General features: G+C 41.4%; 1 pseudogene; it reads right to left on the bottom strand.

The window, feature by feature from the left end:
* Positions 1-10789: 10789 nt before the first annotated feature.
* Positions 10790-11753, bottom strand: LOC132351723 (small ribosomal subunit protein uS10-like; annotated as a pseudogene).
* Positions 11754-12346: the final 593 nt, after the last annotated feature.

Raw genomic sequence — 12346 nt, 5'->3', positions numbered from 1 at the left:
TGACTTGCTGAAGATGCTGGACACCTCCATCAAGGACAAACCCCACTGATGTGACCTTATTCACTGCAGGTTGATCATGAACTTGGCACCATGCAAAGTTGCTTATCTCCAAAGTGTTCAACTTTTTTATCCTATGTTCCTAAGTGTTTGATAATTGTGTAACAGGGTACTTTCAAGGCAGCTGAATTCTATGGCAGCTTTCAGCATCCTGCTCTTGGTGAATGTTTTTGCCTGTTGGAAGGACTTTGCAGCTACAGGCAGACTCCCACCATCCACCGACGGGCTCGTTATCAATCCACAGTTGTGTGCTGACTGCAAAGTGGCCCCAGGTTTTTGCATATATTGTGAGATCACTATGGGAACACAGTCATTATGATACAGCAGTTCTGTCTTGAGTACTTTAGATAGCTTTTTTTTATGGTTTTCTTTCCTATTGATATGAAAGAGATTCTTGATAACCAAAGATAAATATATCCACAAATTTCAGGTTCCTTGTTTCATATATGAGCATGACTTCATCATCTAAATTGAATAAGCCCAGATCTGTGATGCAACTGTGTATTCTTGTAGCAGGTGAGTCAGACAGGACTCCATCAACTCTGACATGTTGGATGACCTTGAGAATTCAGTGATTTCCTATGATGTAGAACAAACCAGGTTAGTAGCTGCCAGCAGAAACCAGGCATAAATACTGCTAGTAAATACTTCTACTGGTTCTAAAATATATACCTATCAGCTCATACTTCATGTTTTGCTGTTACCACCAAAGTCCAAGCTATCATGACACAATCACTAACCTGGGCCCTTAACCAGTCTCCCTGCTTTCATTCTGACCCCCTCCATCCGTTTTCCACACTGAAGCTGGAGTCATCTTGTATGTAAAATGTATTATGTCAGTTGTCTGCTTAAAACTCATCTGCGTTCCATCTCATCTCAGAATAAAATCCAAGATTAACACCACGGTCTATGAGGCCCTATGTGATCTGACTGCCGCCTGACTCTCCCATCTCATATCATACCACTCTCTTCCCCTTTGTAATAATCTGTCTACACTGGCTCTCCTCCACCTCATAATGATCTATCCACACTGGCTTTCCTGTTTCTTGCCCACAGGACCACCATGTACAGACGTGCAGGCTGTGCACTGCATAACTCTGGGAGGGGCATTCGGTAGGCTGCAGGGTGCGTGATGGACCCGGAAATGCACAGCATGGTGGTCCAGCTCACACACACCAAGATTTCAGCATTTGCTGGTCCTTCTGCCTGGTACATCCATCAGGTTCTTTGCACAGCTGGCTCCTTCTTGCCATCCATTCAACAAATATTCCACAAAGCACTATTCTCTACCAGGCAGAACTGGTTACATAATTTCCAGGGCCCAGTGCAAAATGAAAATCAGGGCCTCTTATTCCAAAGTTATTCAGAATTTCAAGATGGTAACAGCAGAGCATTAAACCAAGCAGAGGCCCTTCTGAGTATGGGGCCCTCTGTGACCACACAGGTCTCACCCCCATGAAGTTGGCACCGGCCTCGGTCTCAGTTTAAATGTCACTTTCCTGGGGGGCCCTTCCCAACCACCCAAGCCAAAGGAGCCTTCTGATACTGTGCAAAGGCGAGCTAAGGACTCCCTTTCCTTTCCAGGTAAAATCACAGCATTTTGAATTACTGATGAAACAAGAATCCTGGGTTCCACTCGCACTGTGTTTTTAGGTTGAACATCCAATCAACTTAAAAGGTTTTGTGTTTCACTTTAATGAAGTCTTGGACGGGTTCTCATTTTTCTATAGATTGGCCCTGAAGGAGCTGACGGGCCTCACAGGCCAAGGAGAACTTTGCTGTACAAAGATCAAAAAGGATCCATTATAACATTAAAAATTTGAAAAGGATACTATGATTGGATTTTTTTTCTAATAAAAAACAACAATGCACATTTTATGGAGCTAATGATTTCATGTGTAGTAATAAACTCAGCGGTATTTTAAGGTTTAATAGAAATTGCACAGTTACTAATTGGCTAGCATATATTTCCCCCTGCCTTTGGAAATTAAAGTTTTTGCTTTTGATGAAATAAAAGTTATTTAAGTACAATTTCATCCTCGAAAAGTTAAAGTTTTGTTGTTTTGTAGCACTGTGAAATTTCTTATATAACATATGGTTAGTTCAAAATACACATTGCTATCATTCATAAGACATTTATAAATAATGGATTATAAAGTTCCACATATGGTATTTGACTCAGAAAAAAAGGATGCATAGAACAGTTTCTTTACAAGATCTTCTCATCTTGTTATGGTTTCTCTCCTACTCATAGGAATCTAATACTCTCAGCCTAATAACAGGAGAAGCAAAAACTTCAAGGCTCTGTGACAGTGAGATAAGGCAAGAACATGTAATTTTCAGAGAGACTGCCATTCCTGCCACCATCCTCTGGCTAGGCAATGCCATCTGGGGGTTTCAGATATGGTTTTCTGTAGTGGATTACCCTTGGGTTACTGCCAGGAGCAAAGCAGTTGTAAAAATGCAACTTCCTAAAAGTGTTTGCAACCAAGGGAGAAAACAAGTTTCTGCCCCAGTTTTTTGCTAATTTTGTAAGCAACCATAAAAAAAAAAAAAAAAAAGAGAGAGAGAGAGAAAAAAAACCCCTAAGAACGATATGCGTTTACATTTGTGTAAGGCAAAGAATGAAAGTAAAAGCTAACCATGCATAAGGTACCTCACTCAAGAAGTCTAGTCCTAGACTGAATTATGAAGAAAAGAAACCCTGACTTCCTGCCTTCTTGCCCCATTTGCTCTCAGAAAAGTAGCTGATAAACTAATTTATACTAAGGTATAAATGACTAATAAATGTTAATGGATTATCTTTTGCAGGAGTATTTGCTTTAGAGCAGGGAAGAAAGAGTCTTTGCCAAAGAGCTGAAAGTTTTAGTGGTAGAATTTCAGCAGAGCCCAAAACTCATCCACAAACTGTTGCATCTTAAGAGAAGAGAGAGTTGTCTGTACTTACTAGTTCCTTTTTATCTTCTCTCATTTCTCTCTCTCTCTCTTAACTTTTTGTTTTTGTTTTGGAATAATTTCAGGTTTACAGAAAAGTTGCAAAGATAATATAGAGAGTTCCCATGTATCTCTCACCCAGTTACTCCCAATGTTAACATTTTATATTACTATGGTACATTTGTCAAAATAAAGAAACTAACATTGGAACATTCCTATTCGCTGCACTCCGGACTTTATTAGGGTTTCATCAGTTTTTCCACTAACGTACTTTTTCTGTTTGCTCCAATCCAGGACACCACGCTGCATGTAGCCCATTCTTTTTTATTCCCAATCTAATCTTTTATCCCCAGAATTCCACATGTAAGTCTGGTTATGTTACTTCTTTATTCAAACACCCTGATGGCTTCCTTCTCACTCAAAGCAGAATCCAAAGCCGTTACCAAGACTACAAAGCACTACATGATCTGCCCCCTCCTCCAACTCTCTGTCTTAATTGCCCACCAGCTCTCTCCCATTTATCCCATTCCAGCCACCCTGGCCTCGCTCTTCCTTCGACCTTCCAAGCGTGTTTTGCCTCAGGGGCTTGTACTTGCTATGGCCTCTACTTGGAATGTTTTGCCCCTCGGTATCTTCCTGGTTTGTCAGGAAGGGAGGTAAGGTTGAATGAGCAGGGTGGGGTGACCAACTCCTCCAGGTTTGCCAGGGACTATCCTGATTCTAAAACTGAAAAGCCGGGCTTCCCTGGTGGCGCAGTGGTTAAGAATCTGCCTGCCAATGTAGGGGACATGGGTTTGAGCCCTGGTCTGGGAAGATCCCACGTGCCGCGGAGCAACTAAGCCCATGCACCACAACTACTGAGCCTGCGCTCTGGAGCCCGCGAGCCACAACTACTGAAGCCCGTGCACCTAGAGCCCGTGCTCCACAACAAGAAAAGCCACCGCAATGAGAAGCCTGTGCACTGCAATGATGAGTAGCCCCAGCTCGCCACAACTAGAGAAAGTCCGCGCACCGCAACGAAGACCCAATGCAGCAAAAAAAATTTTTTTTAAACCCTGAAAAGCCATGTACCCTGGGAACCCCCTCAGTTCCTGGTAAACTAGGACAGCTGGTCACCTAGCAGGGGTAGGTTTGTGTAGGGGATTTGCCAACATTTAATATGGAGGCTAGAGAAGACCTCATGGACAAGGAGACATTTGGGCGAAGGCTTGATGGAGGCGGGGGACTGAGTTTGCCATTCCTTATTGTTGTATGGTTCCTGGGGGCCTGTCTACAGATCCCATTGAGCACAGATAAAGAAAACCCCAACGTTTGTCAAAAAATACATTAAAAATTTTTTTCTTAAATGATACAAATGAATTTATTTTACTACAAAATTTTATTACAAAATTTATTACTTATTTACAAAAATTTGTGGCTACCAAAGGAGAAGGGGAGAGGGGGGAGGGATAAATTAGGAGTTTGGAATTAACAGATACACACCACTATATACAAAATAGATAAACAACAAGAACCTACTGTATAGCATAGGGAACTATCTTCAATATCTTGTAATAACCTATAATAGAAAAGAATCTGAAAAAGAATATATGTCCCATGTATATCATATATATATATATATATAACTGAATTACTTTGCTGTACACCAGAAACTAACACAATATTGTAAATCAACTACGCTTCAATTTAAAAACAAAAAGAAAAAAATGTTTTTTCCTTCCATTTTTCTTGAGATATAATTGACAAATGGCACTGTATAAGTGTAAGGTGTACAGCATATGATTTGACTTACATACATCATGAAACGATGGTACAAAATTCCAGGTGTAAGATAAATAATTACTAGGGATGTAATGTACAACATGATTAATATAATGAACACCACTGTATCTTATATATGAAATTCGTTAACAGAATAAATCCTAAGAGTTCTCATCACAAGGAAAAATATTCTTTTTCTTTTATTTTGTATCTACAGGAATGATGGATGTTCATTAAACTTACTGTAGTAATCATTTAAAATGTCATTTTTAATAATTGCACTCTCAGATTTTATGAGATCTACAAAGAGTAGCCAAAGAGGCTTTGGAGCCCAGCAAATTTGGAGTCTTGGCTCTGCTATGTGACCTTGAACAAGTTATTTCATTTCTCAAAGCCTGATTTTTCTCACTTGTGAAATGAGGGTTATAAAAACCTCAAGGGTTACTGTAAAGATTAAAAGAGTTAATATGTCTAAGGTGCTTTGAACCATTCTGGCACATAAACACTCAATTATAATCCATTATTGTTGTTCTTTTCTCCCCATGTTTTTGGTGGGGCATCGATACTCAATGTAAGTGCTGTTGTGTGCAGGACACAGGGATATAATCAAGGGCTATGGAAAAGGAGTTAGGGAGAAAGAAGGCCACAAAGAAGGGGATCACAAAAGATGAGTTAATTCAGGTACTTATTTTTAAATGATTTTTGAGATAATTGCAAAAATTTACATGCAGGTATAAGGAATAATTTAGAGACATTGGGTATACCCTTCACTCAGCTTCCCTCAGCAGTAACATCTCACATTACTACAGCACAATATCACAACCAGGAAATGCATAGTAGGTACTCCTCATTCTGTTACTGAAACTAAGACCGTCATCTTCATGGAATTGAACAACTAGTGCTTCCTCCTTGAGGGTGGAGAGCCGGAGGAGTGTAGGCCCATGGTCCTTATCACGTCAATGATGGACCATTGCTGTGGGCGCGTCACCTTGCTCTCTGCTCCAATCCACTGTAAACCACAGCCTGTGCTTCTGATAGGGTCACTTCTTAGCAGTGTTCTCTTTGGCCTTAAGCATAGTCAAATTTATGGCTTACTGAATGTTTATTATGGCCGCAGGCTCTGTGCTAAATATTTTTCATGCATTATCTCCACCTTTACAAGAGCCCTAGGTGATAATATTGTCCCCATTTCATAGATGATGAAACTGAGGTCTCATATGGTTAAGCAGCTGGCCTGCGTCATATATCTAGGAAGTAGGAGAGCTGGGATTAAAATGCAGACCACCTGATTCCAAAGCTATGCTCACCAACCCACTTCCTCCTCACATTCATGGCAGAGTACAGAGGAAAGGGACAGGATTGACAGGTATTTTCTTGCCTTCCTCAGTGAATTCACAATTGAGTTGGGGTGGGGCAGAATATAAAAACATAAATGATAGTACAAGGCAGGATATGTAAAGCACTAATCCAGGGTGATCTAGGCACCCAGGGGCAGGGCAGCTGGGAAAGGCCTTCTGAAGGAAGTAGATGAGGGGAATGGGCTGGGCCTTGGGTGTGAAGAGGTCTTGTCTGGCAGAGCTCACACTGTTATGACAGTTATATCTGGTTTCACCCCACCTTCCCCTGTCTCCCTCCTGACCTTAACCAAACGGATCTGTGGTAGACTGACTTCAGAATACATAATAATCGTAATAGCTGGCCTGTACAGAGTGCTCACATTGGGCTAGTCACTGTTTTAAGTGCTTTATATATGGTAACTCATTTAATCTTCACACGAACCTAGAGCATAGGTACTATTATTAGCCCCATTTTACAGATGAGGTTATTGAGGCACAGAGAGGTCAAGCAACTTGCTCAAGGTCACCCAGTTAGTAAGTGAAAGCCAGGATCTGAACCCAGGCGGTTTGGGTCTAGACTCCCCACTTTGGAGTCTACTCCTGCCCTCTACTTTGCAAGTCCTTTGTACACATCTCTATAAAATCTCACCCAGTCAAAACTCAAGTTAAATAGCACAACACCCATCACCCAAAGGGGAGCAAGCACTTTCTGAGCAACAAACTTCTGTGACTGGCCCTGGGCCCAGTGATTCACATTTCATTTTCACTACAGTCCTGCAAGGTTTGTATACATGAGGAAATTAAGCTTCAGAGATTTTTTTTTTTTTTTTTTTTTGCCTGGCCCATCTTGGGGCCAGATATTCTTTTTTTTTTTTTTTTTTTATAAATTTATTTATTTATTTATATTTATTTTTGGCTGTGTTGGGTCTTCGTTTCTATGCGAGGGCTTTCTCCAGTTGCGGCAAGCAGGGGCCACTCTTCATCGCGGTGCGCAGGCCTCTCACCGTCCTGGCCTCTCCCGTTGCGGAGCACAGGCTCCAGACGTGCAGTCTCAGTAGCTGTGGCTCACGGGCCTAGTTGCTCCATGGCATGTGGGATCTTCCCAGACCAGGGCTCGAACCCGTGTCCCCTGCATTGGCAGGCAGATTCTCAACCACTGCGCCACCAGGGAAGCCCCAGCTTCAGAGATATTAAGTAACTTGCTCACAGGCTGAGATTCCCACCCGAAACCTATGTCCTTCTCTGTATGTAGCTCATGTTTCAAATCCCTCTTTCTCTGGGGCCTTCCTCTTCCCATCACCCAGCAACCATGCATCAGGCCCTGCTCTGTGCCAGCCACACGCATTCTGCACCTATTTAGAAATTTGCACACATGGCCTTAATGATTTTCTCAGCAATACTCCTCTCCAGGCAAGAGTGGTGCAAGTGTCAGGAGACACGGGGCCTGCTTTGTAAGGCTTATAACATCCTAAGATTCCAGATCTGGAAAGTACCCAGAGATAATCAGACCCACTACTCACCCCAGGGAGAGTCTCCTTCTACAGTGATCCCTGATCATTTATTCATTCAGTAATAAATGCCTACTATGTGCCAAGCATGTCCTGAGTGATGGGGATATGGCAACAAACAGGACAGGCAAATTCCTCATTTCCAGGAAGTTCCATTCCGGTTAGGGGAGACTGCCAATAAACATGATTAAAAAGTCGAATATATAGGATGTTGATATATGGTACGGAGAAAAAACTTTAAAATAAAAATTAAAGTATGGAAGGGGAAGGTAAAGAATGGGGTATGTGTGTGTGTGTGTGTGTGTGTGTGTGTGTGTGTGTGTGTGTGAGAGAGAGAGAGAGGTAGAGAGAGAGAGACAGACAGACATACAGAGAGGCAGAGAGAAAGAAAGAGAAAGAGAGAGCTTGGGTTGGCCAGTGGTAACCTCTCTGAGAAGGATTTCTCCCTCAAAGTCCATCAGCCACTATTTGCTTGAATATGTCAGCTACAGAAAAGTCATTCCCTAAAAGGCAAACGTTCCATTTTAAGCAAGCTCTGCTTGTTCTGCAGTTTATCATATCTTCTCCCAGTGACTTCTGCTCTTCATCCTGAGTTCTGCCTTCAGTAGCTGTACCCAGCAAGCTTAACCTCCTCTCCCAGGACAGACCACCCTCCACCTATTGGAGGACATCTGTTTCCTTTCAGTAGTTCCCCGTAACCCTAACAGCCTCAGTTCTTTCAGCTGGTTCCTGAATGACATGGTTTCAATACCTATCACCCTGGTGGTTGCCCTCCTTTGAATGCCCTTTATCTCAAGAACAGAACATTTCCCTCTATGGTGAGTTGATCAGTGCAGAATATTCCAGGTTATTGCTCCCTGGATATAGACCCAGTACTACACAAAAACAAAATGAAACATGTTTTTAAGCTTTATCCTAATCAGAGCTCAGTCTCCACTGGGGGAAGCCAGTCTAGAATCGTCAGAACCTGGAAGCTAGGGGGACATCCGGGGGCCAGTAGAGGGGAAGCCTTTTTTTCTAGTGGGCTTATATCCAGTTGGGGTTTCTAGAAGGAGGCAAGAGGGGGAGTCCAAGATGAAGAGAGGCAGGATGAGGAAGATCCTGCGCTTGTCAGTGGACAGAGGTCCTGGCACGTAGGTAGGCACAGCATCTCAGGAAGCGTGAAGACAAATAGCTTATTGTAGTTTTTGACTTGTCTACTTAACTTCTTTTCTTAGGGTGACGTAAAACATCTTTTTATCTGTTTAAGAGCAAGTTATATTTCTTTCAAACATCCTTTGCAAAACTTTCAATTAGTTTACGGGTCTCTTCCTTGTTGATTTCTAGAAGACCTTTATATAGCAAGGAAATTAACCCTTTGCGTTGTATGGTACAACTACATTTACCAACTTTTCATTTGTTTGTTCATTTTATGGTCATTTTTATTTCTAGGTAGAAAAGTTTTATGTTTTCAGTAGTCAAATGTATCAATCTTTTCACTTGGGGCTTTTTTTCTTCTCCTTCTCCTCCTCCTTCTTTACATATGTCATTTTAAAAAGCCTTCTCCATTCTGTTATTATAAAAATAATCTCCCATGTCATGTTCAACTATTTTTATTATTTCACTTTTTACATTTAAATCTTTGATCCATCTGCACTTTGTTCTGGTGCACCATTTATTGTTCATTTACTGTGTGGGCCAGACATGGTGTTCAGCATTTTACATACATTATCTTATTTAATAATCAGAATTATGGCAACCTCTATTTTACTAATAAAGACATTGAAGCTTAGAAATGCAAACTCAGCCAAGATCTTACATCTAGTGAGTGTCATAATAGAACTCAAGTTAGCCTGAGTTCAATTTTTATGCTTTTCACTATAATATTTATAAAAGTAGCATTCTATGTTGTTTGGAAATCCCCAACTTCATGGCTGCTATTTTAGGAAAAATAGTTGATGAGTATGTGGTGACAACTAACCATTCCATGAGATGTAAAGAACCAGGAAGATGCATTGAGGAGGGGCTACCAGATGTCAATTAGCCAAAGTCGTTCTCCAGCTGGGCAACTGACTCATGCCCCAGACTGGAAGATGATGATTCAAATACTTCTCCCAGCAAAATTATGGATGATTCGATTACATTACACCAGAGTAAACAGAACTGTGACTATTAAATCTTTGAATGTAAGAGTCTCTTGAACCTCCTTTGTCATGGAACAGCATAGATTCCAAAGTTTGGATTGGGTTCAGCCTGCAAGCAGAGCATAATTATTGGATTTGATTGATTCTTAGATACACATCTTTTCACATTTAACATCTCTGAGATTAGGATGCCTCTTCTGATCAGTGGTGTCTTATAATTGTTGTTGGCCAGGGGACAGACAATACGTAGCAGTGGCCACCTGCATTTGTGCCAACCTGCTTTATATTTCTCATGGTACAAATGGACAACAGCAACTCATCAACTTTTCATTCAACAAACCATTTAAGGACCATTTCAGGAAGGAATATAATCTTGGTTGTTTTCTGGACTCTTCTGTTGACACCTTCTGAAAAGAATCAAGAAAGGAGCTGTATTAAAACTTGGGGTTAGGGGCTGGAGTCATTGGCTTGGGAAAAAAACATCCTCCAAAGACCTTTTTTTAAAAAAAAATTTTATTTATTCATTTATTTTGGGCTGCGTTGGGTCTTTGCTGATGCTCGCAGCCTTTCTCTAGTTGCGGAGAGCGGGGGTCCTCGTTGCGGTGCACAGGCTTCTCATTGCTGTGGCTTCTCTTGTTGCGGAGCACAGGCTCTAGGCTCACAGGCTTCAGTAGTTGTGGCACGTGGGCTCAGTAGTTGTGGCACATGGGCTTAGTTGCTCCGCGGGATGTGGGATCTTCCTGGACCAGAGATCGAACCTGTGTCCCCTGCATTGGCAGGCGATTCTTAACCACTGTGCCACCAGGGAAGGCCCCAAAGAACTGTTTAAAGAAATCCTGCATAACTGACACCCCTGCTGGCACAGAGGATGATTGTGTTTGGAAAAACAGGACATATATACCCAACTCTGAAGTGAAATGCATTTCGAAGACTGGACTCTGAATGAGAAGTCTGGGGAATACTTTAACCTATTTATTTCTCTTATGTGTTCCTTTCATATTATGCACAATTGATGTGATAAAATCTATGTCTATTAAACTTTTTTTAGTAATTAATTAAAATAGCTAACTTAAACATCAGCAATGGTGACTTCAACCTATACTCCTGGCTCTGTACTGATTGAAGTAATCTGTTGAACAATCTCAGAAGAGCTGTGTAAATCAATGATCACTTCTGGACTCTCATCTTTTGTTTGTTTGCTTGCTTGCTTGTTTTTGGCTGCATGGCTTGCAGGATCTTAGTTCCCCTACTACGGATTGAACCCGGGCCCTCAGCAGTGAAATCATAGAGTCCTAACCACTGGACCGCCAAGGAATTCCCTGGACTCTCTTCTGAAAGCAATCCCAAGTCCTAGGACCTTCAGCACAAGGAATTTTTCTTGTAGTAATTCTCAGGGTCTTAGTGGAACACCAAGGCCTTTCACTTTGAGGTTCTTTTCCTTTGTGCCTCTAATAAAGATGCCCACACCTTCCGCAGGGGTTTCGTTTCCACTGCAGCTGGTTAATGCGACTCTGATTCTGTGAATCCCTCTCTTTGGCTCCGAGGATGTCTTTCCAGTATCCTTAAAAACTTCCTCACTAACTGTTCCTGCACACGAGCTAACAGCTGAGGGTCAGGAGGTGCCACAGTCACTGCATCTTCTTCAAAGAGCTAGTAAAGTTTAAAAAGTTCCTTCAATCATTATAAAATAAAATGCTAAGTAATATGAAAGCATTGTGTCCTAGTTTAATTGATGCATTCCCTCCTCCTTTCTCAGTGGTACGAAACCACTGGTGCATCTTGCAATCAATGGCCTCTCAAATTAGATGAAATATGGTAGTTTCAGCTTGGGAGGGGTATGGGTCAGGGAGCCAGTGAGACAACGAAGTACATGAGGTCATTTTGTTGTCGTTGCATATTTATCATTTTGAACGTCTATAGGAGACTGACTGTATCAATAGATCTAATTAATCTCCTAGGTTTTGTCTTATGCACTTAAGCTGGGTGTTCCTGATCATACCTTCTTTTGTAATCAGCGTATAGGATTTTACCATGGTCCTTTAAAATTTTTGTCTTTTTGGCTCTGGTCTGTTGTTCTCATCTGCCAAGATCATTCTGGATCATTATTCTCTTATTTACAGTTTTAGCTATCCCTCCCTCTAGCTTTATGCCATGTGTAAATTTGATAAGCCCAACCTCTATATTTTTATCCAAGTCACTAATAAAAATGTTGAGCAGTTCTGGGACAATTTTGTAGACCCATGGCAGCCATTAGTGATTCCCTCAGGTTGGCATGAACCACAGATTGACTCTTTCTGGACATGGCATTTTACCCAGCTGCAACTCCATGCATCTGAGATATAGTGCAGTTGGTAGGCACCCAAGCTTTGATCTCAGAGTTGATCCCTCAACCCTAGCTCCATCCTATCCTTGCCATATGACCCTGGGCAAGTTACCTGATGAATCTCTGCTTAGTTTCCTCATCTGTAAAATGGGACAATTCTTTTTACTTTATAGGAATGGGTAGATGTATAAATTAATTAGTACTCACAAAACACTTAGTAGAGTTCCTGACATAAAGTAGGCTCTTAATAAATATTAATGGTTAGTCCTATCAGTTTTCTCAGATTTCTGCATCTTGTTCAAT

The sequence above is a fragment of the Balaenoptera ricei genome, chromosome 17, assembly GCF_028023285.1.
Source record: "Balaenoptera ricei isolate mBalRic1 chromosome 17, mBalRic1.hap2, whole genome shotgun sequence".
NCBI classification, from domain to species: Eukaryota; Metazoa; Chordata; class Mammalia; order Artiodactyla; family Balaenopteridae; genus Balaenoptera; species Balaenoptera ricei.
This window is presented reverse-complemented; position numbering and strand designations above follow the sequence as displayed.